The sequence below is a fragment of the Hoplias malabaricus genome, chromosome 17 (assembly GCF_029633855.1).
Source record: "Hoplias malabaricus isolate fHopMal1 chromosome 17, fHopMal1.hap1, whole genome shotgun sequence".
Taxonomy (NCBI): Eukaryota; Metazoa; Chordata; class Actinopteri; order Characiformes; family Erythrinidae; genus Hoplias; species Hoplias malabaricus.
The window spans coordinates 5,221,841-5,249,498 of record NC_089816.1 but is presented as its reverse complement, the minus strand read 5'-3'; the positions used below and the strand labels follow the sequence as shown (position 1 = coordinate 5,249,498).

Below are 27,658 nucleotides of genomic sequence, written 5' to 3'. Positions count from 1 at the left end.
TCCACTCAAACCCAATGACTCGCCTCTGATACACTTCCTCTCCAGCCCAATTAGTGATGTTAGCCCAAAGGTCAGTTGGGCCCTTTCACCTAGATATCTCAGACATGACGGTAGTCTGCAAATACAGAGAACGGACAGGACAGACATAACAGGAGCGAGGGACAGGGTGTTCTCGTCCCCCTGCTGATTCACAGGCACAGCCATTTTGTTTGACTGAAACTTATCAAAGGAACAGGATGGAAACGGCCCTCATTAGTTCTCATTAATTTAATGTCTTAAGATGTGAGTAATAATTGAGGCCTGTATTCTTTCTTGTTTTTGTTTTTTCAGACTGATGTGCCAAGGTCCTGGGGCAGTGCCCATAACACCCTAGGGATGCCACAGGGCATTGTGGCTTGGATGTGCTGCAGAGGCTTAAGACCTGTGGGGAGCTTCTTCTTGGCACAACCAATATGGCTGACAAGGTATTCAAGCTACCAGAGAACATTAGTGAAATTTTAGTTTCTCATGTCAACAGCTCAATGATTCGGAGGACATGTGCAAATGTGAGGTCAGTCCTGTTTCTTTAAGCTCGAGATGATTGCAGACAGAGGTTTGGTTTGGCACAGCCACAGCACATTCACAAAAACTCAATGCTGATTACTTTTTTGATTAGTGGCATATGGCAGTGCTCCCTATTCACTGCCACTGCTCAACATCCAGCACTCTTTTTTTTAACTTGGCAAAGAGGTAAAACACAGCACGTAAATAAAATAGAAATCAGGCAAAATTATTTAACCTGTTCCCATAATCCTATGCAAATGCTAAACGTTCTTTTCCCCGTACAGCAGTACAGATGTTAGCAGTTTTAAAGATCTGTCCTATTTGCCTTTGTGTCCATCCTTCTCTGTGTAGCTCTCTTCACATTGATGTGGTGGGCTGCATGCTGTCGGATCCTGTGGATGTTATGCAGCGTGACATGAATAAATGATAACAGCACAGGCTTCACAGGAGACACCACATTTGTGACATTATGTAAGTACAGAGGCTGTCTTACCCTCGCTCTCTCCCCACACCTAACCTCTTCTCAGAACTCTGATTTAGAGATGGCACGCTGATATCAGTGGGTATCTGTATTGTGCTAATATCAGCAGAATGTACAGGATCAGATATTACGGGGGGTGGGGGAGTGTGATTCTAATCTAATTCTGTTGTAAATATAGCCTTGAATAGCACACACACACACACACACACACACACACTGTTGTGTGATGTTTGTAGCTCAGTATTTCCTTTGTTTGAGTAGTCTGAATATAAAAGCCTACTAATTGAATTGCTTCAATTAAAAATGTGCTGTTATTGTTGAAGGAAATGCATTGGCTTGGTATTGGTCCTGGCCTGTGTTCAATGTTCCAGTGTCTGTTTCAGAATTAAAAATGGTAATTTTCCAGTCGTGCCGTGCACTCAGAGAAGTGAGGACTGGTCAATGGATTAGGAACCCCTGTCTTGTATCTACCCTCGTCCATTTTATCAGATCCACTAACCTTACTGGAGCACGTTGTAGTTCTACAATTACAGACTGTAGTCCACCTGTTACTCTGCATACTCTCTTAGCCATTTCACTCTGCTCTTCAATGGTCAGGACCCCTCAATTGACCATCAGCACTGCAATGACATTGATGTTGTTACACACACAGTATGGCTTCTAGACACTGCTGGAACGAGAATAGTCCACCACAAATAGCAATGTCCGCTGATGATGGACTAGAGGACGACCGACAGAGCTGCTGTCTCTGACCTTACATCTACAAGGAGGACCAACATGATATGGATGTTTACTAGAGTGGAAAGTTGTACTTCTCAGCCACAGAAGTGTAAAATAGCTTTTGGTATAAACATTTGATTTACTTAAATCAAAGCTAAAATATTGCAGTATGTGTATTTGCCCCATATTAATCTTTACTGTTCCATTAGAGGGGGCGGCGTGCATGAATAAAGTGATTAGCAAAATGCTAATCAATTAATGTGCCTGCCTCCGGATCATTAGTGAGGCAGCTGTGAGGGCCTGTACAGTGTCTGCCCAGAAACACTCCTGAGAGCAGCTGTCTGTTCCTCTCTCAAAGGGGCAGGATATGTTACTGATGTTGTAACCTTCTTTGCACAGAACGCCACAGCAGCCTGATCCGAAGCCTTCGTCATGCTTTGTAGTAACAATCGCTGACACGTTTCACGCCTTAGGACGTGCTAAAGCAGGTAGGCAAATCTAGGCCATTCTTGTGGAAGCAGCTGCTTCTTTTGAAGTCTTATCTACAGAATGTTTTCATGATCAGTTCAGATGGAATTCAGCTAAACCACAAATACATTTCGTGGTGAAAAGGGATCACACTGATATCTCTTTGTTCCAATCAGGTAAACAATTAAGCAGATCATTTAATATGAGAAATCTAGTTCTCCCTGTGCTGGCCTGTTGTTCTTGGAAATTTGTCAGTGTACCTGAATTTTTTGAGGTTCCTGAAAATGTTGCATGGCTGTGGAATGAAATATTAATTCCGTACTAGTAACACAACAGGGCATCCACTTTCAGTGCTTTTGGACTGTGTCTTCAGGCTAGAATGAACAAGCATAAATTAGCAAGCCCAGTGTGGTCCAATGCCCCATAGTTCTGTGTTGTGGGCATGTGTTTGAATAAATGAGACAAAGCCTGAGAATGAATTTACACTGCATATCTGCAGGGATTGACATCATATGTGGAAGTATACTCTCTCTCTCTCTCTCTCTCTCTCTCTCTCTCTCTGTTCTTAAGCCAAGTGATATTAACCCTATCTTTTCTAATGCTTTAAAGGCAATGTTTAATATTGTGAGGTAACGCTGTTCCTCAGTTTGTTTACATTCAGAAGCTCAGCGTCTTTTAAGATGGAACGGTATGTTTGGGGGGGGGGGGGGGGACTGTTGTTAGTATGTGGTTTAAGTTTAGAACAGTGGTTTAATTACCAAAACATCTTTTTTACTCTAGTTGTTTATTTTTGTAGCCCTTCGGTATGCGTTTACTTTCATGCAGTTAGCAGACTCCACAATGTGAAGTCAGTTTCACCTTAATACTGTAATTGTAACAACAAATATAAGTCAATATACCCACCTATGAGCAGATATAGAGCTATATTCAAAAGATTTGAGAAGTCTGTGAGGAGTGTGGTGTGTTCTCCCTGTGTCTGCTTGTGTTACCTCCGGGTGACTGTCTGTGAGGAGTGTGGTGTGTTCTCCCTGTGTCTGCTTGTGTTACCTCCGGGTGACTGTCTGTGAGGAGTGTGGTGTGTTCTCCCTGTGTCTGCTTGTGTTACCTCCGGGTGACTGTCTGTGAGGAGTGTGGTGTGTTCTCCCTGTGTCTGCTTGTGTTACCTCCGGGTGACTGTCTGTGAGGAGTGTGGTGTGTTCTCCCTGTGTCTGCGTGGGTTTCCTTCGGGTGACTGTCTGTGAGGAGTGTGGTGTGTTCTCCCTGTTTCTGCGTGGGTTTCCTCCGGGTGACTGTCTGTGAGGAGTGTGGTGTGTTCTTGTGTCTGCGTGGGTTTCCTCCGGGTGACTGTCTGTGAAGAGTGTGGTGTGTTCTCCCTGTGTCCGTGTGCGTTTCCGCCGGGTGTTCCAGTTTCCATTTAGGCTCTGGACCCACCGCGACCCTGAACTGGATAAGCGGTTACAGATAATGAAGGAATGAATGATATTTTGAAGCAGATTTTAAACCAAAAGATATTTTCTAAATATAATCTAGTGAATTTGTGCTTGTTACTAATAATCTCTCAGTCCCAGAAATTGTGACTTGAAGCCATTTACCCCAGAAATCATGCAAGAAATGCATGTTCTCTTTAGTCAAAGCCGGATTTCTGACCTGAACTCTGGGCAAATATTGCTTCTGTCAGCCCAGTGTGCACTTCAGTTCTCAGGAGTGGAACGTGACCTCCTTTCTGTCTCTTTTATACCCTCTCTCTCTGTATTATTCATGTGCGAGTGTTTGGAGTGAGAGCTGCAGGAACCTGCAATCTGACTCAAAGAACTTATAGAAAAATGTAAGTCTTTGTATGAAGTTTCTCAGTCCAGCAAGTCACAGTGGACATTTTCAGCCCTTAAGACTGGCCAGGAATCTGTAGTTAGGGATGTAACAGTAAACGCACACATTATGCCAGTCTTTCTGAATGTTTTCATCGGAAGTAAATAAATTATTACATCATGACGCAGACGACACCACAGGACACATGGCAAACTCTGTCTCCTGGTGTCTCTGTCGTTCATCAGACCATAATCTTTGATGGTCTGGTCTCTGTCCTTTTCATGAGACCTAAATGCAATCTTAACTCCACAGTTCTTACCACCACTTCATCTCTATAGACTGAAAACTATCATAAATAGGCATGATAGTGATAAAGCAGCAAATGGCAGGCTTTCATGCGTTCACCCCTCACATTTAATAAAAGAAATAAATGTCAAATTAAAAGGATTTTATTTCCTTTATTAAATATTAAAACAACTTTTTTCTCATTAACATTTGATTATTATAATATTCATTATCTGTAACCCTTATCCAGTTCAGGGTCGCGGTGGGTCCAGAGCCTAACTGGAATCATTGGGCGCAAGGCAGGAATACACCCTGGAGGGAGCGCTAGTCCTTCACAGGGCAACACAGACACACACACACACATTCACTCACACACTCACACCTATGGACACTTTTGAGTCGCCAATCCACCTACCAACGTGTGTTTTTGGACTGTGGGAGGAAACTGGAGCACCCGGAGGAAACCCACGCAAACACAGGGAGAACACACCACACTCCTCACAGACATTCACCCAGAGGAAACCCACGCAGACACAGGGAGAACACACCACACTCCTCACAGACAGTCACCCGGAGGAAACCCACGCAGACACAGGGAGAACACACCACACTCCTCACAGACAGTCACCCGGAGGAAACCCACGCAGACACAGGGAGAACACACCACATTCCTCACAGACAGTCACCCAGAGAGGGAATCAAACCCACATCCTCCAGGCCCCTGGAGCTGTGTGACTGCGACACTACCTGCTGCGACACCGTGCCGCCCTATGATAAAACATACTAAATGGAAATACTATGATGTCACATTATGCAAATTAATTAGCCAATGTTACTGCCCCCCTGTCCCCACCCACTGATGACGTTATCCACATAGTGTGATGTCACTGCAGTATAACACCCATTTGCTCTTTTTCTCATCTCTTTCTAACCTGCTGCATTACTGTCCTTGCTCTGTGGGTATGTTTATGTTGTTATAGAAATAAAACCAAGAACCCAGCAGAACCCCGCCCCTATCTTAAGCAGCCTTCACAACAGGCCCTCCCACTTGTGTGCATTTTTTCAAGTTAAACGAGGGGTAGAGCTGTGGGGTGTAGCTACAAATTAACATAGATGTTTTATGAACAGCGATGTTGTGTATATAGCGAAGAGAGATGCAAATAGTGCCTTTGAATTACACCCCTAAATGTGCCTTCAGTTCAGTGTATTTCATGCCATAGACCTCATTGTACACTGGTTTACTGAGAGGAGCATTAACAATGCATTAGGCAGCATTAATTTCCCTCCTATCACCAGCAGCCTGCACAGGATGGCACTCTGCACTGATGGATGTGAAACTCTGTCCTAAGCCCAATGCCCGGATTTATGACCATCTCCATTACTAGGTCATGTCCTTAACACAGCTTTCACAATCAGACCCAGGCCAGCCAGGGCCAGACTGAAGCCCTTGTGTCCGACAGGATGGTTGGCCACTCCCAGAGTCTGGAGCCTTTCCAATTTATTGCTCCTGAGGTAGGTCAAAAGTGAACAAACACTCCCAAGCACTTTATGGAACCGAGGCACTATCCGCAGCATCTAAAGATCAGAGAAAACCTACTGTAAGCTTAAAGTAGCTACCGTATTATTTAAATTATATGGGAAATGATGCTTTTCACTTGAACAAATATTAAATGCATTGGGCTTTATATGAACCACACACACTTTAGATTAGTTAATAATTCCTTATTTTGAAAGGACCACCCTAAAAAGGGTCATAACTGCCATCAATCTATAAAATGTTTAATGAGAAAGAACACTTTATTACAGTTTCTCCTTGCAGTTCTGTAGCTGAAATACTGGTCTTCGGAAACATTATCTGTAACGTTACATAATGAAATGCACTGACACTGCTTTTCAATTTCAAAACACTGTCCAGGCGCATTTAAAATTGACATTATATAAGACTACCAAGCGTATGAGAAGGGCTTCTTCTGATAGATCTCAAATGCACTCTTGGCCTGGCACTCTGCCCTCTTGTGGCACAACAGTGAATATGTGATTGGTAACAGATTTCTGAACCTGACACACCCAGACAACAACATGCTTTAAAGGATGGTCAGTCCAAACTGGTAAAAACTGACAAATCCATTCTGCCAAGAATAAAAATAAATACATAAATAAAAAGGGGGACAAAAAATATATATATATATAATATATGCACTATTTCTGTATTTGTAAGAATCAGCTTTATTGGCCATGTTTGTTTACATGCAGCTGCTGGCGACTCTTAGAATATACAGGTATTAAAAGGGGGGAAGGGTTACAGCTGAGGTTTAAAGTACAGTACACAAGGTACAATGTAGCATGTAAACAACAATATTGTACAGCAGCATGTGAACAACTGCATACGCAGCACAGTACATCCCCCAATCAGCAGAGCTGTGTAATAAACTAAGCATCTAACACTCACCGAATAAAGATGAGGGAAATATCTAACTGATACACAGAGTTCCAACAGGTGTTGTACTATTAATACCATTAAATTGATATTACAAACCATTACATGTCATTTCATAAAGACAAAGCCGTTTCTCAAGTTCTTAGGTCGCCAGATCTCCTTGTTCAACCCAGAAAGACATAATGTGATTATGGCAGTCAACACACAACAAATGTCCTCATTAAATAAAGCCTTATCAGAGCATCTCTCTGGGTCTTGTCTGCTGTGGCCTGCCTCTTTTGTGGCAGGGAGGCAGCAAAGCGTGAAGGGAGTTAATTGAAAAGGAGCACATGCTCAGAAATGGGCTGCAGATCCTGTCATGACTCAGTGCCTCAGAAGCTCGTCGTCTGGAGCTGAGAGTGACGTGGGTCTTGCTGATTTCACTGTAGTGACATCAGTTCTTCTTTAAATCTAACTAAACAGTAGAGCCCTGACACCACACCAACGTTAGACATACTGTACTAGACTGAAAGCGAAATATATCGGCTCTGATAATGATATCAGATCTCATGCACTTTAGCCCTGTATTCATAAAAACTGAAAATGCCAAGAGGACGTTTTGAGAGATTCCTCAGAAAGTATGATTATGTAAGAATGAAGAACCTTTTTAAAGTTTAAATAAGATGCATACAATTTTACTTTACCACCCTGTGTCCCGGACCCAAAGTGGACCTGATTTACATCAAATAATGCCTTATTTATTTATTTATTTCAAAAACTCTTACAGTTTTTTAGAAGTTCAATCTCACGACGCACACCAGGAACACCAGAGACACTTGTGTGCAAAGCTGGGGACTTCAGTGTCTTTATCACTTTGATTAATTGAAGTAACTTGCATATCCCACTTCTGGATTCTGTCGCAGCTACCAAATATTTTATAAAGCATTAAACCCAGTGCAAGAGATGACATACAACCGATATCGGAATAATAATCCGATTATCTCAATCAGATTATGCTGATACCAACATAACACAAGGCCTAAACAGGTCTCTTAAGCTCTGTAGGCCTTAACCACTGTAGTTTTGGATATCTGTCAGTGTCATCATGCTCAAATGCTTTAAAAACGTATCACATAAAACTGATTAAACTCACTGGCACATTTGACTGTATACTTTCACCCAGCTCCAATGGACACAATTTGTTAATCATTACACATTGCTGCAGCCAAGAGTTAAAAAAAAAAAAAAAGAAACTATGCATGTAATTATCTATATTTCCAGTTAAAGTTAACAGATTGTGGTTTGAGGGCACTAGTTGTTTATAGTGGTTTGGACTAAATTAAGATTACCAGAAAATTAATAGTAGTCTACTTTAAAGTCTGTGTGAAAACTTTTGATCAATGGCTGAAACACTTGTACTTTCATTTACCGTATTTTTAAAGTATAAGCAGCATTCCATTCTGAACATTCATTCATTCATTATCTGTAAACTCTTATCCAGTTCAGGGTCGCTGTGGGTCCAGAGCCTACCTGGAATCATTGGGCGCAAGGCGGCAACACACCCTAGAGGGGGCACCAGTCCTTCACAAGGCAACACATACACTCACACACACACATTCACTCACACACTCACACCTACGGACAATTTTGAGTCGCCAATCCACCTACCAACATGTGTTTTTGGACTGTGGGAGGAAACCCACACAGACACAGAGAGAACACACCACTCTCCTCACAGACAGTCACCTGGAGGAAACCCACGCAGACACAGAGAGAACACACCACACTCCTCACAGACAGTCACCCGGAGGAAACCCACACAGACACAGAGAGAACACACCACACTCCTCACAGACAGTCACCCGGAGGAAACCCACACAGACACTACCTGCTGCGGCACCGTGCCGCCCTCCACTCTGATATGATGATCAATAATATTTAATAATGACATTTAAGAATGACTTGACCTGAGCATGATGATGAATCCTTCTCTTAAACACACACACACACGGGTGCATATTGAAATGTATGAGACACTTGTTTGCTTTGGTTCTTCTTCTCTCTTTGTCTTAGGTGTAGATAACCACGTCCACTGAAACAAGACATTAAAAAAATAAGAAATAGGTAACATTTTACAATAAGGGCATATAATTCATGATATTTAAGACGGTAACAAACATTATTAAATGGTTAGTTACAGTCAGGATTGGCACCTCTTCCTGTTTTTCTGTCTTTGTTGTCACACCTTGTCTCATGTCCCAGTGCTATTGATAGCCTGTAATGCTTGTTATGACCTCTACATTGGTTTAGTATGACACTACGCGTCACAGGTACAATCACAATTAATCATCCACTAATGTTATTAATAAACAAGGACTAGCTTTTTTAAAATCCTAAAGTAATGCGATTTCTTGTTTCTGTCATTACTCAATGATTAATTTTGACTTTACTTAATGGTTTATTAATGCTTATTACTGTCTCATTACTTAAAATTATCTTGAGTACTGTTAATTAATGTACCCTTATTGTAAAATGTTACAAAATTTTTTTCAATTGTCGCACATGCATCTGGAGCACCTACCAACCCACTAACTCAAATGTGTCCTGCCTCTTCGTCTGAGAATCTTCAATCACAGAACAGCATTTACGTGAGAGCACAAACACTTAATTAATCAGTTACTCAGAGCAAAACAAATATAACGATAAAAACTAGTATGGAGCAAAAACTGTGAAAACAAGAACAGAGAAGAAAGACAACAGAGTGAAAATGGATAAAGAGCTTCTGCTCCTCATTCCTCACTGCGATGAATCAGCTGTAAATTATTGTCATCTAAAGAAACAGCACTGAACCCAGTCATTCTGAAAAGAGCTGAGGAGTGGGGAAATGGTGCTGTGTTGTTTGACCATTGTGGTATTTTGATCAAAGCATATCACAGATGTTTAATTAAGACCTCTGAAACCGTGTTTACTCGTGGAAAAGATATGTCACTTATTAAATTCCAGGATTCAAAATGTAAATGAGAATTCATGTTACATTTTACATCAAGTTATAATTTGAATTTTTTAAGAACTCAGAAATGGTATGAAGCCAGACAGATTCCTAAACGCATAACAGTTTATTATGTTATTGTTTCATGTAAGGGCGGCACGGTGGCGCAGCAGGTAGTGTGGCAGTCACACAGCTCCAGGGACCTGGAGGTTGTGGGTTCGATTCCCGCTTCGGGTGACTGTCTGTGAGGAGTGTGGTGTGTTCTCCCTGTGTCTGTGTGGGTTTCCTCCGGTTGACTGTCTGTGAGGAGTGTGGTGTGTTCTCCCTGTGTCTGGGTGGGTTTCCTCCGGGTGACTGTCTGTGAGGAGTGTGGTGTGTTCTCCCTGTGTCTGCGTGGGTTTCCTCCGGGTGACTGTCTGTGAGGAGTGTGGTGTGTTCTCCCTGTGTCTGTGTGGGTTTCCTCTGGGTGCTCCGGTTTCCTCCCACAGTCCAAAAACACACATTGCAGGTGGTTTGGCGACTCAAAAGTGTCCGTGTGTGTGAGTGAATGTGTGTGTGTGTGTTGCCCTGTGAAGGACTGGCGCCCCCTCCAGGGTGTATTCCCGCCTTGCGCCCAATGATTCCAGGTAGGCTCTGCACCCACCGCGACCCTGAATTGGATAAGGGTTACAGATAATGAATGAATGAATGAATGTTTCATGTAACCATACACAAATTTTAGTTCAGACATATGGAAGAATACACAGCAAATTCACACTATTAAATTAACACTACGAGTGCTGATACATTTTTACAGCAATGGTGTTGATTTAACACTAGTGAATTTGCTGTGTATATGAAGGGTTGTCATATACTCCAGGTGCCCTTTTCTGTATGTGCTGCACTCTAAAGAGCTCTCATGATCATTGGACCAGTCTGTAAGGCTTTTCCTCATGATTTAAAGGATTCTGCTGTCAGCCACTGCAGTATTCCTGTAGTCCCTGTGCTCATTTGCCATCTCTGAGCTCACCAGTGGCTTCTTAGCATTTTTCATAATAATGAGAGGATTTGCGGCAAACATGTCATAGCAATAATACATCAAATCAAGTAGCACAGCAGTATGGCATTTTAACAGAAAATAATGGCACTAGGATTTCAATCAACCTCTAATCACTAAATTCATATAAAGACGTAGTGGCTGGACTGCTCTGCGTGAGTACAACAAGAATCCAATGACTCATTCTCTTGCTCTCTCTGTCTCTGTCTCTCGTACACACTTTCACTATCTCTTTGGCTGGGTCTGAGGAATGTTGTTTAGCTCATCACAAGGACTTTTATGTGTGCTACGCCGTTCTAAGAGTCACTGGAGTGGCCTGACTTTTTTGCCTCTAAGTGTAATGTTACATGGCTTTAACGCTATACACTGGCTTGTTTTTCAAAGGAGCTTTACAGAATCTGAACAGGCTTCATTTGAATATATTTGTTCAACAGCTTGAGCACAATGACTCATTCACACTGCTCCTCTCTCTCTCTCTCTCTCTCTCTCTCTCTCTCTAGATCTCTCCCTCTCTACATCTTCCTTTATCTTTCTCTCACATAGAGACTAATGCACAGGCCCAAAACCACATTCTCTCACACACACACTCTCACACATCCTGTCTTCTCCCACCGCATTCCCCAGTGTGATCATTAAAGTAAAATCAAGAAGTGGACTGTGAGTGAGGTTACCATAGGAACTCTGATTGGCAGACCATGGTTTGGAACCCATTCATACGACAGGCATTAGGAGGACTTTACAGCCAGTTTCCTGGTTTCATTAGGGGCTAATAATGTGGTCAGAAGAGAGCAGGCAGGACTTTGCTTGTCTTCTGAACAGTGAGAGAAACAGTCTGAAGCTGGATGAAATTATTGATTGACTGGAAAATGTGCAACACAGTAATCGGTCATTTTTTTATCATTATACATGTCAGCGTTTGTTCTGTACTGTACACTTGTTATGGATCATTCATTCATTCATTATCTGTAACCCTTATCCAGTTCAGGGTCGCGGTGGGTCCAGAGCCTACCTGGAATCATTGGGTGCAAGGTGGGAATACACCCTGGAGGGGGCGCTAGTCCTTCACAGGGCAACACAGACACACACACATTCACTCACACACTCACACCTATGGACACTTTTGAGTCGCCAACCCACCTACCAATGTGTGTTTTTGGACTGTGGGAGGAAACGGGGCACCCGGAGGAAACCCACGCGGACACAAGGAGAACACACCACACTCCTCACAGACAGTCACCCGGAGGAAACCCACGCAGACACGGGGAGAACACACCACACTCCTCACAGACAGTCACCCGGAGGAAACCCACGCAGACACGGGGAGAACACACCACACTCCTCACAGACAGTCACCCGGAGGAAACCCACGCAGACACAGGGAGAACACACCACGCTCCTCACAGACAGTCACCCGCAGGATACCCACGCAGACACAGGGAGAACACACCACGCTCCTCACAGACAGTCACCCGCAGGAAACCCACGCAGACACAGGAAGAACACACCACATTCCTCACATGCTCTAGTTTCTGCCGTGTTATTGTTAATTCTGTGCTGAGGTTCATTATCCAAATATGCTGTGGCTCTATAGTTTTTTTTTCCTATGAAAGATGAGGTAAAAAATTATTGATAAAGTGTGCAGCAACAATTTGGCTGCCGTCAGTAATTGTATTTCCTGTACGAAACTTTGTTTTACCCTCATCTTTTAAACGGATCATCTGTTTTAACCCTTCAAAATGTCATAGTTTTACCCTGACATTATTGTTGACAGGGTGAAAACATGAGCCAGAAGTCATTGTTAGTCAGAGATTTGGAATCAGCCTTCATCTCAAAGCTGTGATTTATGTAAAGGATTCCAGAATAAAAGCCTGGCCTTCCAGCATTGACCTGATTGGGTACACGGATGATGATTTTCTCTATCCACACAAGTTATGTGACAGCACTCTCTCTCTTTCTGGCACATCTTTCTTCTTATTTTCTGCTCAAAGCAAGGTGTCAGCACTCTCCAAAAAAGCCAGAGTCCTCTTCTGTTCCTGGTGACAGAAGAAGGGAAGGATGTAGCAGATGATGGAATTATTCCCATTAGAGGAACTCATTTACAAGGGAAAGGAGCAAGTCAGAATGGATTGGGGTATTAATAATAAGTGTTCGTCGGGGCTAAAAACAGCAGTGTGTTGACAGAGATGGAGGAGCAGGCTCTGATCTCAGAGAATCTTTATCACGCTTTCTGAGAGCTGGAGATAATTTTTGGAAAGTTTTACCCACAAATGCCCCAAACTCCTTTACTTGGAATGTACCCACTATCAATTGAAATTGAAATAGATTTTCAATAAAGGTGAAGGCATTAAACACTGCAAAGGTTTCAAAAGCAATAAGAAAAAAATGAATTAAATAAATATTAAAATATTCAAACTTTGACTTGAACTAAGTTCTATTTGTTCAGAAATTACTGTTATAAACACACACTAACACTCCACCAAGACATGAGTGTCACTGCTGCGCTAAGAGTGGTCTACAACCCAAATCAGTGAGGATGGACAAAGCATTAGATTCAACTATTGGCAGATTTTGACCCATTAGAGATTTATGGTGCTTTTCCACCGCATGGTTCTGGCTCTACACGACTCAACTCTACACGGCTCAGCTCGGCTCGCTTAAAGCTCGTCTCTTTTCCACTAACAGGTCTCTCCTGCGAAATGAAGCCATTGACGTTGAAAAACCTGTCTCTTAGAAGAATCGCTGTCTTTGAAAACCACGACAACAGCGGCGGAAAGTTAGGCGCATATCGCCATTGTGTATTTGTTTTAGTTTTTTGGACCGAACACAGCTCCGCGCCCCAGTTCTCACAGATCCTTTTTACTTGTTGCATGTTTGGCTTTCACTGGAAATTTCCATTCGCCATTGGCCCAAGGAGCATTTAAACCTCTTCAAAAAAGCCTCGAGGTAATGTTACAAGCAGCCGTTGTGAGACCAATAAAAAATAAATGTGAAAGCTGCGGTACCTTAAGAGCTTTTACAAGGTTTGCAAAAGGCATTTGAGTGGGCTCTGCATTTCATGGTGATTGACATGGCTCTGGCCACTCGGCATGGTTGGAACCCGGAGCGAGCCGGGACTGAAAATTTACCTGGTTCCAGGGACCAGGTACCAGATTTGGCCAGTGGAAAAGCAAAAGAGCCGTGTAGGTTCCATGCAGAGTGAGTTCTCTATGGTATATGTGTGTTTTTGTATGTGTATATATATATATATGTGTGTTTACTGAGATGTGCGCTGATATGTACTGTTTGACTAGACCCATCAGGTCCCTCAGCTGCTGCTGTCTGATACTGTGACATCAGCACCGCAGGGCAGCCCTCGAGATCTACACTTTCCGTGTGTGTGTGTGTCATTCACTCACTCTGTTTCTGTCTGTGTTTGTGTCTGTGCTTTCGCCCACCATATGTATATATATATAATGACATATAAAGGCTTTGAATGATCACATCTTGGGTGACTCTGCCCTATTGTAATACCATTAATGAGATCAAGAATTAATTTTCTGACAGCTGTTTTCCAAAATCTTGACAGAAGATGGCCCAAAATAGCACATCTACCCACTCTAAGGAAGACTGTGGCATTAAAGATAAACAGCCTGTCTGTTTTAAGACATGTTTTTGTAGTTCTGAATATGTGCACTGTACTAATGCCTTAGAGCTATATTTAGAAAAGCACTTCATTTCATGATTTGGTGTAAAGTCACCCTACTTCTTCTTGGACTGAAGTGTGTGTGTGTGTGTGTGTGTGTGAGAGAGAGAGAGAGAGAGAGTATTAAAATAATATAAATTTGGCTGAAAACGAAGCATTTTCCACTGTCTGAAATAACAGTTCATGGGAACTACCCATCATGACCAGATCTGGAAGATCTCCTAGATAAATCTGCTCATTAACTGGCCATAAAGACATCAACATAACTTGTAGACAAATGTAACATATCATTGCTGTTCAATTAAAAATATTTCTCCCAACAGGAAAAAAATGTTCTTAACTTTCAATGGCAGTGAAGGTAAAAATATTTTATTCCAAATAATTATGGAGCATTTCTTTCGGTTCATCCACGTTTTATCTCCCATCACTCTGCTAGCGGTTACACAGTGACTGCCCCTCCGTTATCCTCTTCAGTTGTTTATTTATTTGCTACAGAAGCCAGTTCTCTTTCCAAGGCTACCCCCTAGGACCAATAACCCTGAACGGCCGACATATGGGTCTGAATATAAAAAGTCTGGATGCATACGTAGTGGTTACATAAGTACACTGACAAAAAAAAATTCATAGTCCTCTCTGGATCCACCAGCCGTCTTACCTGAATCATTAACACCTCCTTCCCGTGAGCGTGAGAGTTCACGGCCACGCTGTGAGAAAACTGCAGCCTGCTTGAGGAGCTGTGTCTGCTGCAGCTCTCCCACTCATCGAGCGCTTATGAAAAATGCAGTGAGTAGCCTGTGAATTTTAAACCCATGAAACATTAATTAAAGACTTTTTCCTCCCTGCTTTTCTCGGATCATTTTTTTTGTTGTTTTTTTCCCCCCATGCTGTTTACCACATTTCTTTGCATGTGCAGCTGCACGATTATTTGTTTTATAGACGTACAGTGTGTCTCAAAATTGTCTCATCAGCGCTGTCAGATTCTCTTAAAAATAAAGCTGCTTTGTGATGCTTTTCAAGAACCACTGCTGGTGTTCAAAAGGATTTTCTGCGTCTGATTATTTAGGGGGGATTCTCCAGCATTTGTCAGCCTCATATTTGTCTGTAGTTTAGAGTCAGATACAACACAGAGTATTTTTACTGATTTTATCCATTCGAGGTAAAATCCTAACTCTGATATAATTCTATGTTGTGTGAAGTTATTTTTTTTATTTTAGAAACATTCATTCATTCATTTAGACTGACAATTTTATTTTGATTTGTAACGGTTCCTTTGTGGCATCACTTTAGAACATGGAAATGAAATGATTGCCCATAGTACACTGTCAGTAAAAATGTCTCTGTCATGCTACCTTCAAGGGTACATATTCTGTACCTTTAACTAGGCAACATAATTGTACCTTAGGGGCGGCACGGTGGCGCAGCGGGTAGTGTTGCAGTCACACAGCTCCAGGGGCCTGGAGGCTGTGGGTTCGATTTCCGCTCCGGGTGACTGTCTGTGAGGAGTTGGTGTGTTCTCCCTGTGTCTGCGTGGGTTTCTTCCGGGTGACTGTCTGTGAGGAGTGTGGTGTGTTCTCCCTGTGTCTGCGTGGGTTTCCTCCGGGTGACTGTCTGTGAGGAGTGTGGTGTGTTCTCCCTGTGTCTGCGTGGGTGTCCTCTGGGTGCTCCGGTTTCCTCCCAAAGTCCAAAAAAAACACACGTTGGTAGGTGGATTTGTGACTCAAAAGTGTCTGTAGGTGTGAATGTGTGTGTGTCTGTGTTGCCCTGTGAAGGACTGGCGCCCCCTCCAGGGTGTATTCCTACCTTGCGCCCAATGATTCCAGGTAAGCTCTGGACCCACCGCGACCCTGAACTGGATAAGGGTTATAGATAATGAATGAATGAATTTTACCTTATTCTATTATAATTGCAGTTTTTATACGCCCAGTTTTATCTCCAAGACGTTTAATATGCTCTTTTATTTTACACAGTTCTGTAATGAAACCTTCACCTCTCCTTCTGGAGAAGAGTACTGTACCTTTATGGGACACAACTGGACTTTAACACCACTGCTGTACCTTTAAACGTATATTTACACTTTTTGTACCTTTAGTGACCAATAATGTACCTCTACAGTACCCTTTTTTCTGAGATTGTAAGACTGGGCGGTGTCCTTTTTTTTTTTTTAAAACCATCATACATCTCAATATCTTAAGAGGGTATATGGTGTTACTGGGATGCAGGGTGTGGTCAGCACAAAATCAAAGGAAAGCAGGGCACATCGACACATGTTGACAATAAAAAAGACTCCTATCTGGGAGAGCGATGTCAAGCAGCTGGTGCTGGAGGAACAGAAACATTCTAAAATAAGTGACATAAGACTAGCCAGCTAGGCTTAGATTAATGAGATACCAGACACTAGTGGTAGAGCACACCACAGCACATGCCAAGTTCCAGCGAACTGAGGCACAAATCACACAAATGTAGAGGATAAAGCCTCATGTCTGTCAGCACAAAGTAGAAGGGTCTTTGGTGTGAGAGAGTTTCCTCTCTAATTTAAGATGAACTCTGCGCTAAACTCACAAGTACATTGGGCTACTGGGCTTGTGTTTTTATTCCCCACTTGTTTTCAGAGCAAGACATCACCAATCCGTGTGCTCCCACAGCACCCCCTCCCTGTGGCTCTTTTAAATGCGCACGGTTTTGCCATGTACTAACCAAACAGGCACAGAAAAGGAATTGGACACACCAGACACGTCACCACATCCTACGGTATTACCGTTATACCGACCGCCCCTAGTCTATGGTAATCTACTGTATACGAAAGATGGCAGATGTTGTGTTCCTTTAAAGAACCATACCTAGAGATGCCTTAAAAACCAACAGCGGGGTCTTTGGCAGCATCGCCTGTTCAGCAGTTCCAAGTTTAAAAATGATCTGTCTTGATGTGACAGATGGATCTCCCAATAGCGGCTATTATCTAATATCTGGAGACTTTACCATTCCTGACTGCTTACTCCAGATCCTGTTCTATTACCTAGTTCCTGTAAAGAAAGGTGACATATTTGTGTGTGTAGTCTCCAGTTTAGTGCATACAGTTCTCTGACTTTAACATGCCTGATCTCCATCTGTACTTGTCGCCCGGGCTTGTGCTTTACAGCAGTAATGGCTGTTTATTTGTCGCTTGTTGGTCTGCATTAAAACCCTCGTGTACACAGTATGCAGTCGAGCTGTTATTTATTCATCAGCCGCCGACACATTGCTGAGGCCGACCGAGTACACACAGCTCCCCAAAGGAGCGCAGAGCAGGGGATTGGACGGAGAGGGTTTGTGCAGTGATGGAGGAGTGTGAAGGGTGAATGCGGTCATTTGGTTTTACTCATATAGTCTTTCTATTTTCAGATGTGCAGTTAGACTTTGGTAAAACATGGATTTGTACGTACATATATATACACACACACACACACATGCTTTTCCAGCTTATCAGAGTGAGGCCCTCACCATGTGAGGTCAAAGAACATGTTTTTCAATTTCAGTTAAAACATCGCAGTGTCGCTGTGGGTGTCCTCCGGGTGACTGTCTGTGAGGAGTGTGGTGTGTTCTCCCTGTGTCTGCGTGGGTTTCCTCCGGGTGACTGTCTGTGAGGAGTGTGGTGTGTTCTCCCTGTGTCTGTGTGGGTTTCCTCCGGGTGACTGTCTGTGAGGAGTGTGGTGTGTTCTCCCTGTGTCTGTGTGGGTTTCCTCCGGGTGACTGTCTGTGAGGAGTGTGGTGTGTTCTCCCTCTGTCTGCGTGGGTTTCTTCCAGGTGACTGTCTGTGAGGAGTGTGGTGTGTTCTCCCTGTGTCTGCATGGGTTTCCTCCGGGTGACTGTCTGTGAGGAGTGTGGTGTGTTCTCCCTGTGTCTGCGTGGGTTTCCTCCAGGTGACTGTCTGTGAGGAGTGTGGTGTGTTCTCCCTGTGTCTGCGTGGGTTTCCTCCGGGTGCTCCGGTTTCCTCCCACAGTCCAAAAACACACGTTGGTAGGTGGATTGGCGACTCAAAATAGTGTCCGTAGGTGTGAGTGAATGTGTGAGTGTGTCTGTGTTGCCCTGTGAAGGACTGGCGTCCCCTCCAGGGTGTATTCCCGCCTTGCGCCCCCTTGCTCCCGCCTCTGGACCCACTGCGACCCTGAACTGGATAAGCGCTTACAGATAATGAATGAATGAATGATATAAAAATAGTATAATATAATAAAAAAAATTTCACACCTTTAAAGCAATGAACTTTTAGCACAAACTTAGGAATAGAAATATTGAAAAATATTTAATAAATAAAACCCACAAACCAGTAAACACAGTGAGAAATACTGAGGTATTGTAATAAGACAATATTGTAATTATTGTGACAGGCCTACTGTGTTGCACTGTGAATTCTGTCTATACCCTAGACCCACTGAATAGGACTGAATGGGTTATAGATAATGAGTGAGTGAATGAATGAATGAGGCAAAAAATGAAACATTTTGGTTTTGTAAGCTGTTAGGATTGTGATGCTGCTTCTGACTTTGTAAGTATCCCAAATGCTATGATGCTACCAAGCAGTAAGTGTGAGTGAAGCCAGCACCTCATCATTCTGAACTGCTATTCGCACAGTGTCATCATAAGTCAGCATGCTTGGAGAAGAACACACAGAGTACTCTGACATCCGTTAGAATATGCACGTTACCTAGAATCACAGTGAGCGATATGGGGGATTAACCTACTCACATTTCAAAATAAAGATGTCAGCAAGTGTTCTTGGCAAACTGAATGTCTCCTTTTTTAATCTAGAACTGATAAATCAAGATGATGCAGAATGTGAAATGGAATCATTTGCATTGTTGTGCAGCCACAAGTTCTGCCCGTATCCTTTTTTTACCAACAATATATTGCCCAGTTCTACTAAACGTCTACATAGCAAGGCCATGTGCTCCCACTCAGTGCAGTGCATCTCTCCCTGGCTCTCCCCTCTCTCTGTGATTGAGAGGTGGGCCTCCACTCAATGTCAGGGACCCCGCCAGCTCCCTCCTGTGCTTAATGCCTTAATCGGCCCCCTGCTGAGGCTCTCAGGACCCCTGGAGAGGGCCCGGAGTGTGGGGCACAGCACAAAGGAGGGTGCACGCGTTCTATGTATGTGTGTGTAAGTGTGTTTGTATGTGTTTGATGAGGTCTTTGTGGTGCTGCAGAATGCCGTCAGCCTCATGGCGATTACCCTCACCAGGAGTTCAGCATTGTGGGCTGCACCCGAGTGCCTCACCTTTACAAGACCCCCCACTGAGACCCCCTGCTGCCATCCTGCCAATCATGGGCTTTTCCAGCCAGCATACACACACACACATGCACACATTTATCTCAGCCACTTAAACAGTGATATGTGTACAGAACACACACACGCGCGCTAACAAAACCATTCAATGTTTTATTAGAGTACACACAGAGGCACTTATTGTAGGCACTTCAACACTGACACATACCCTAAACGCACACACACAACCAACACTTGTGCACACACTCAGCCTGCTCTCACTTTCACACATTAAAATAAATAAATAATACATAATCATATAGAACCTCTCAGACACCAGAATATAGCTCAGTGTGCTGCAAAATATGATCAAATAAAAAGCAGAGAAAGAAAAGGAGTCTTCATAAAAAAGGATATGCCACAAAAATGACATTGAATCAAGCAAGCAGCACGACTCAAAGCAGAGTAACGAGATAACATTAACATTTTCATTCAATTTCACATTAACACATTTTAAAGAAGACATCAATTTGGAAAACTCACTTTTTTCAGTGCGTTAACACGTTAATGTGTTTATTTGGAACTCCTACCAAACCCCCAACTGTGAAGGTCAGGTTTTTTGTGGGCTGCCTAAATCTGAAGCCGTTCTCATTTTGTGCTGCGTATGCCGTTGTGACACGTAACTAATGATGGATCGTGACAGACTTTGCATTAAGAACCCAAGGAATCGAACGGGGGAAGGTGTGTGTCCTTCATTTATTTTTAGCATGAAGCAAAAAAACAACAAAATAAAAAACAGGTGGCTTTGTGATAACTCCACTTCCTTTCAGACCCCTAGTATCAAGTTATTTTCCCACATTGGTAGCATAGCCACAAAATATCATGGAATTTTTGAATTTTTGAGATTTGAATCAAGAGTAGAGCTTGGTTTTCTCTCATCTCATAGTGTCATTTTAATTTAAGTTTTGCTTTAATCTTCGTTTTATCAACGTTGAACCTGAACCTTCTTCATGCAAATTAATTATCATATACATGACCTCAGAAAGGGTGGCACGGTGGTGCAGCAGGTAGGTGTCGCAGTCACACAGCTCCAGGAACCTGGAGGTAGTGGATTCTATTCCCGCTCCGGGTGACTGTCTGTGAGGAGTGTGGTGTGTTCTCCTTGTGTCTGCGTGGGTTTCCTCCGGGTGACTGTCTGTGAGGAGTGTGGTGTGTTCTCCCTGTGTCTGCGTGGGTTTCCTCCGGGTGACTGTCTGTGAGGAGTGTGGTGTGTTCTCTCTGTGTCTGCGTGGGTTTCCTCCGGGTGACTGTCTGTGAGGAGTGTGGTGTATTCTCTCTGTGTCTGTGTGGGTTTCCTCCGGGTGCTCCGGTTTCCTCCCACAGTCCAAAAAAACACGTTGGTAGGTGGATTGGCGACTCAAATGTGTCCGTAGGTGTGAGTGTGAGAGTGAATGTGTGTGTGTCTGTGTTGCCCTGTGAAGGACTGGCGCCCCCTCCAGGTTGTGTTCCCGCTTTGCGCCCAATGATTCCAGGTAGGCTCTGGACCCACCGTGACCCTGAACTGGATAAGCGGTTACAGATAATGAATGAATGAATGAATATCTCCTGAACAGTGAATAATTTCCATTTTGATAAATGAAATTAATAAAGCCTAGGTCCAGTAATGTAAAAAATACACAGTAAATAAACAAGACAGTGGACAATATGCACAACAATCTTTGTTGCCAGGGTAACACACACACTCATGAAAGTTTCATGTGTTTGTGTCAAAGATTCATGTAAACATTTGAATCTTTTGTTTAATGTGTAACATCATGCAGCATCGCAATAAAAACCCAAACTTCGAAGAGAGAAATGAAAAGAAAATGACCCAATATATTTTATTATAGAAGTAGAGCCATGCTCGCTACTGCTTTATAAAGCAGGCACCTAAGGAATAGTTTACAGTCTCGAAAGAATCCTCAGAGCAACTATAAATAAACCTCACACACTGCTCCTCTTTCATGCCCACTGAAATATGTTGTATATACAAATACATAACAAACAGATCGCAAATCACTAGTCTCAGAGCGTTCGTACATGCCACAGTTTGTCACCAAACCTCATTACTGATGACTAATAATTTGCAATCAACTGCACGTTGTTTATTTTCAGTGCCATAGAGCAGCTGAGCATCATTGGAAGAGAGCAGTAAATGCCCAGAGAGACTCTCAATCAGCACATCCACCTTCCTGTAAAGTTTAATTTGAACCACACCGGATCCGTTCTCTTTGTCTGGAAAACGTGGTCGTCTCAACCAGCAACTGTATCACAGACGTGAAGAATAGCACATTCTGCATTATATTATTTTTGTTAAATGTGAGTGCGTGAGTGAGTGAGTGAAAGCTTGACTGAGTAAATTACAAACCCGTTTCATGAGGTTAAGACATAAAAAGTAACTGTTTCAATGTGGAGGATCTTTAAAAATGATCTCTGTAACAGGGGTAATTCATTAAAATTCATTATGATCAGTGCCAGATCCTGCATGTTGAAGTAACCTTGTAGTCATAGCAACATTTTATGTAGTTAACAACGGAATTTCAAATTAAATTAAACTTTCAATCACATTTCAACATGATTTATAAATATTCATTCATTCAACCATTCATTATCTGTAACCCTTATCCAGTTCAGGGTCGCGGTGGGCACATCGCTTCAAACAAACCAGGGTCAGGTCTCGGACCACGGGCCGCTTATGTGTGACCCCTGCTCTACATTCACATGTCTCCCTGTGTGTTTAATTAAAACTGTCCCAGACTGAAACAACCCTGATGCTTTCTGACCTAATAAGGTTTTGCTGTGTTTGTATAGGGCGGTACGGTGGCGCAGCAGGTAGGGGTCGCAGTCACACAGCTCCAGGGACCTGGAGGTTGTGTGGGTTCGATTCCAGCTCCGGGTGACTGTCTGTGAGAAGTGTGGTGTGTTCTCCCTGTGTGTGCTTGGGTTTCCTCCGGGTGACTGTCTGTGAGGAGTGTGGTGTGTTCTCCCTGTGTCTGCGTGGGTTTCCTCCAGGTGACTGTCTGTGAGGAGTGTGGTGTGTTCTCCCTGTGTCTGCGTGGGTTTCCTCCAGGTGACTGTCTGTGAGGAGTGTGGCGTGTTCTCCCTGTGTCTGCGTGGGTTTCCTCCGGGTGACTGTCTGTGAGGAGTGTGGTGTGTTCTCCTTGTGTCTGCGTGAGTTTCCTCCGGGTGACTGTCTCTGAGGAGTGTGGTGTGTTCTCCCTGTGTCTGTGTGGGTTTCCTCCAGGTGATTGTGAGGAGTTGGTGTGTTCTCCCTGTGTCTGCGTGGGTTTCCTTCAGGTGACTGTCTGTGAGGAGTTGGTGTGTTCTCCCCTACTCAAAAGTGTCCATAGGTGTGGGTGTGTTCCTGCCTTGCACCCAATGATTCCAGGTAGGCTCTGGACCCACCGCGACCCTGAACTGGATAAGGGTTACAGATAATGAATGAATGTGTTTGTATACATTTCTCAGAATGAATTGCCACTATCACTGGACTTATAATACCCAAAATGTACAGAATCTATTTCTGGTGATCTCCTGTACACACTTAGAAATGATGGTTCTTTGGTAAATAAAACAGATCTATATAGAACCCTGAACATGACGTACATTTTACACGATTAAATGGTTCTTTGCATCATGAAGGGGTTCTTTAGATTGATGGAAAATATGCTACAGATGCTTCTATATAACACCTTTCAGAAAAGATTTCAGTGCTTGTAACAACAGAAGAACATTTTTCGGTGCCACACAGAACTCTTTTAATAAACGACGCTATAAAGGAACTTTCATAGCACATTCTCCAGAACCCCTTCATAATGCAAAGAGCCTTTAATAATGCAGAAGTTCTTGCCATGTTCAGGGTTCTATATAGAAGCATTTTATTTACTAAAGAACCTTTGAAGAGCCACCATTTAAGTGTATTTAAGTGTGTGCAGTTACTCCATTGGGTCCCTTCGTGAGAGAGATACCTGGTTAATTGAACACTCTGGCCATCAGCCACATGAAAAAGTGAGTGAAGACAGGCAGCTTTATCTTTTTTAACATTTTTTTATTAATTTATTTTTCCAAGAATCAGTAAATGCTGGCTTCAAAGCAATGCAGAGCGAACTCTTCAGAAGCTGAGATTGAAAGGTTGTGACCTACTGTTCCTTCTTGCTCTCGCAAAGATCTTTGTAGGATCATAATATCATTTAAAAGACACATTCCCATCCCAGAATTTCATAGTTTAAAGACTTGCTTTTATATGAGGGAATAATAAAACACACCAACGTTTTTTTTTAACGTTCAGAGGTTTGACAGCTATTTCACTCTGTTCCCTGAAGATTTATTAATGGAATGGTAGCCTTTGACACATATTTATTTTTGAAAGAATTCCTCAAAGGGCTGAACATTCCTTCTGTATCCAGACGATTAACTTTGAGGCCATTATTTATTAGATTCCATGAAGAATTGTATAACTACTTTGGAAGAGTTATGCACATTACGGAGGAGAAATGTGGGCCCACATCAGGGCCTTTGCAGTTATAGGATGTGTTAAATTTACTCGATTCAGTGAGTGTATAATTTGCACATCACTAAATACATATCCACCACACAGTTATTCAGGAAATATCTCTCATTAAAGTGGACATGTGAAACACATGAACGTGGTGCATCACTCCATTTAGCGTGTCCCCTAAGCCTGAATGCACTGAGGACATCTATGTTAGCTGTAGCATTGTCTCTCCTTTCTCTTTCCCAATTCTGCTGCAATGCAAAAAGCACTGATGCTCTCCAGCTCCATGGCAACTGGTATCTGCCTGCTCCCCCACCACCCCTGACGCCCACATCCTCCTCCTGTCCCGTGTCCTTCCTCACCCTCCTCTCCCTCTCTCGCACTCTCTTTTTCTCTCCCCTCAGCACTCTCTTCTGCTCCAGAGGTTACTCATACAACAGAGTTAATGAGATGAATGGCTCTACAGAAGACTATTCAGAAGATTCCAATATCAATATCATCTGCCCTGGATAATGTCCAAAGCATAGTTTCATTATTGTGTACAGTACTGCAGAAAAGCCTTGGGCACCTAAGATTATTATTGTAATCATTTAGAATTATTTATCTTCTCAGTACGCCCGATGCTCGTATACAATTATATAGAATTACAGTAAACACAGGAGCATAAATAGATTATTTTTTAAAGTAGTAGATGTGAAGAACAAAGTTTATTCCAGACATTTTTGATCATATGGATTTGTTAAATTTGCAGCACACTTGAGTTAATGTAATAATGAACAAATAATACTGAACTGCCACGAGGAGAGATTAACAAATGGTTAAACCACGCTCACACGCAGAATATCAGTACTTACTGTAGTAATGTTTAAAGCTTTATTATTTTATTTTTTGAGCAAATAAAGTTTTACTGCTCAGGCAAAATGCTTTTTAAACCTCATTTCCTCAGACTTTTGCACTGTTCTGTATATCGTCACTATCCAATAACCAACATGTATCTCCAGTTTGTGGATTTTTAGTTTACTAAAAACACAGCAGCTGTCCTTCACGCTGTGTGAAAATACCATGATGAGTGGACCAAATAGAAATGCTCCAAATGACTCCAATGACTTGGAATAAAATCTTATTTCCTTGACTTTCAGTTGAAGTTAAGGTTTTTTTTCTTCTTTTATATATTTGCTATTTTGGAGATAGATGTTTTTTATTGGGAGGCGGCACGGTGGCGCAGCAGGTAGTTGTCGCAGTCACACAGCTCCAGGGGCCTGGAGGTTGTGGGTTCGATTCCCACTCCGGGTGACTGTCTGTGAGGAGTGTGGTGTGTTCTCCCTGTGTCTGCGTGGGTTTCCTCCGGGTGACTGTCTGTGAGGAGGGTGGTGTGTTCTCCCTGTGTCTGCGTGGGTTTCCTCCGGGTGACTGTCTGTGAGGAGTGTGGTGTGTTCTCCCACAGTCCAAAAACACACGTTGGTAGGTGGATTGGGGACTCAAAAAGTGTGTGTGTGTGTGTCCCGGTTGCCCTGTGAAGGACTGGCGCCCCCTCCAGGGTGTATTCCCGCCTTGCGCCCATGGATTCCAGGTAGGCTCTGGACCCACCGCGACCCTGAACTGGATAAGGGTTACAGATAATGAATGAATGAATGTTTTTTATTGGACAGAGACCATATGAAAACCACGCAGAACTGGCAAAACACAATTTGGGAAGTCTATCCAGGTATTGGATGTATTTTGATTAAAGGTGAGCTTGAAAATGCTTAACACTTCTAGGATTATATGGCAAGTGTGAACATATATACAACTCATGGCATTATTTCCATTATTTTATGACACATTTTGGTGTTTCATTATGTGCATGCAAGAAATTGTGAAGTATCAATTAAAACGGACAGTATTCATCAGTACGACTGACTATCATAAATGCAAACACAATCTTATTTGTGGCTTATTTTCTTTAAAGCAGTAATATAACGTCATAACAGAAGGACACATACGCTGGCTACACTGTGTTTCAAGTAGTAAGTCTGGTGTTAAGTGGCAGACCTTGGTATCTCCTCCTTATGCTTATTGCTGGTGGAGCTAGATGATTAGTAACAGTGCTAAAGGGAGCCGTCTTGTGCCCACATTGCTAAACCATTCAGAGAAAATCTCTCCAAACCTACTGCACTTATCATACTGCTGGACACTTTTGATTAGCTGTGTGTGCAGGGGCAGAGAGAGTGGGTAGGTGAAGTAAACAGCAGTTGTTGCTATTGCTGTCCTTATCTATTCCAGCTCTCGCACACAAACACAGAGACAGCTCGGTGTCACCAGCCTGAACTTTCAGTTATTATGGTGCACTGACTAAAACAGAGTGATGAATCAGTTGCCCGACAAATCAGTCTGCATAATCGTATCCATGGGTTTATTGGTATATTTGGAAATTCTGCTGATTTTTGCCCTCAGTTTATATTATGAACATACACCTCCTATTAAATTAAACATATTTATTTATTGGTTGCATGCCCTTACACCAATCCTTGCCTAGAGCAATTCAGGGCTACCTTGAAGAAGAACCTAGAATTAGGATAAGACATGTGACACAATAAAGAAAACAAACAAATAAATGCTAAAAACAAAAAGTACTCCAACATGTTATTTTCACAAAGTAGGGATTTCAAGTAATTCTTGCAAGTTCATAACATATTTAACTGTAGAGATCAGCTAAAAAAACATCTTTAACATTTAATATCTACTCTAAAGGTGATGGGAAAAGCTTGTTGGTGTTAAATGAGATTACGCTAAACACTTGTAGATGGTGTTATCTCACTGAGCAGTTGGCCAGAGTTTGAATACTCCGTTGCATGTTTTTGGTTTTGTCCACATATTTGAGTAAGCCCAGGATTTTATGGTGTTATTTTAGTTCTAATGTGAGGGTACCATTCGTGAAGCACACACAGGCATCTGTCATTGCTCTCGTGCAAAATAATAAGTGATCGCTCTGTGCTGCATGCACTCAACATCACTGCTTGAGCTCAGTTTCAATGCTTATGCTCAGGTTTTCTCGGTTTGCTCTCAGATTTTCAGTGTTTGCACTTGCAAATCATTCTGTGCTCAAGCTGAGTTATTCAGTGCAGTTAACATTTGTCACAGAGGTCGGTGTTGACATGGGCTTGGGATGTTAGTGTGTTCACCGTGCTCTTCTCATCCAGTGATAATTAGAAGCTGCTGTAACAGTTTCATTAGCGAAAGTCTGTTTGCCTTCTGTTTAGCTGATGACTTTAACAGAGAAACAAGCATGTGTTTTGCACAAGAGGAGTGAAACCCTGTGAGTGCTCCATGAAGCTATCACATTTTTAGCATTAAAATAATATGGTATATCATACCAATAAGGAAATGCCAGAGGGTGTTGTCCCCCCAAAAAAAAAAAAATTAAAAATGTGGGGTACCCATGTACTAAGAGATCGCGTGAGAGGGCAAAAGGCCTGGTCTAAA

The 27,658-nt window shown here is 42.7% G+C and overlaps 1 long non-coding RNA gene across 7 annotated transcripts in view; it reads left to right on the top strand.

The window, feature by feature from the left end:
• Positions 1-27,658, top strand: part of LOC136673353 (uncharacterized) — a 112,539-nt gene that overhangs the window by 52,111 nt on the left and 32,770 nt on the right. For 5 of the 7 annotated variants that reach the window (XR_010795927.1, XR_010795926.1, XR_010795925.1 and 2 more), the window contains 2 exons: positions 331-464; positions 895-1,014. This is a non-coding gene — a long non-coding RNA (uncharacterized lncRNA). Of the gene's footprint in view, positions 1-330; positions 465-894; positions 1,015-2,143; positions 2,233-27,658 lie in introns of all 7 variants that reach the window. The other 2 variants (XR_010795924.1, XR_010795922.1) reach the window with 1 other exon arrangement.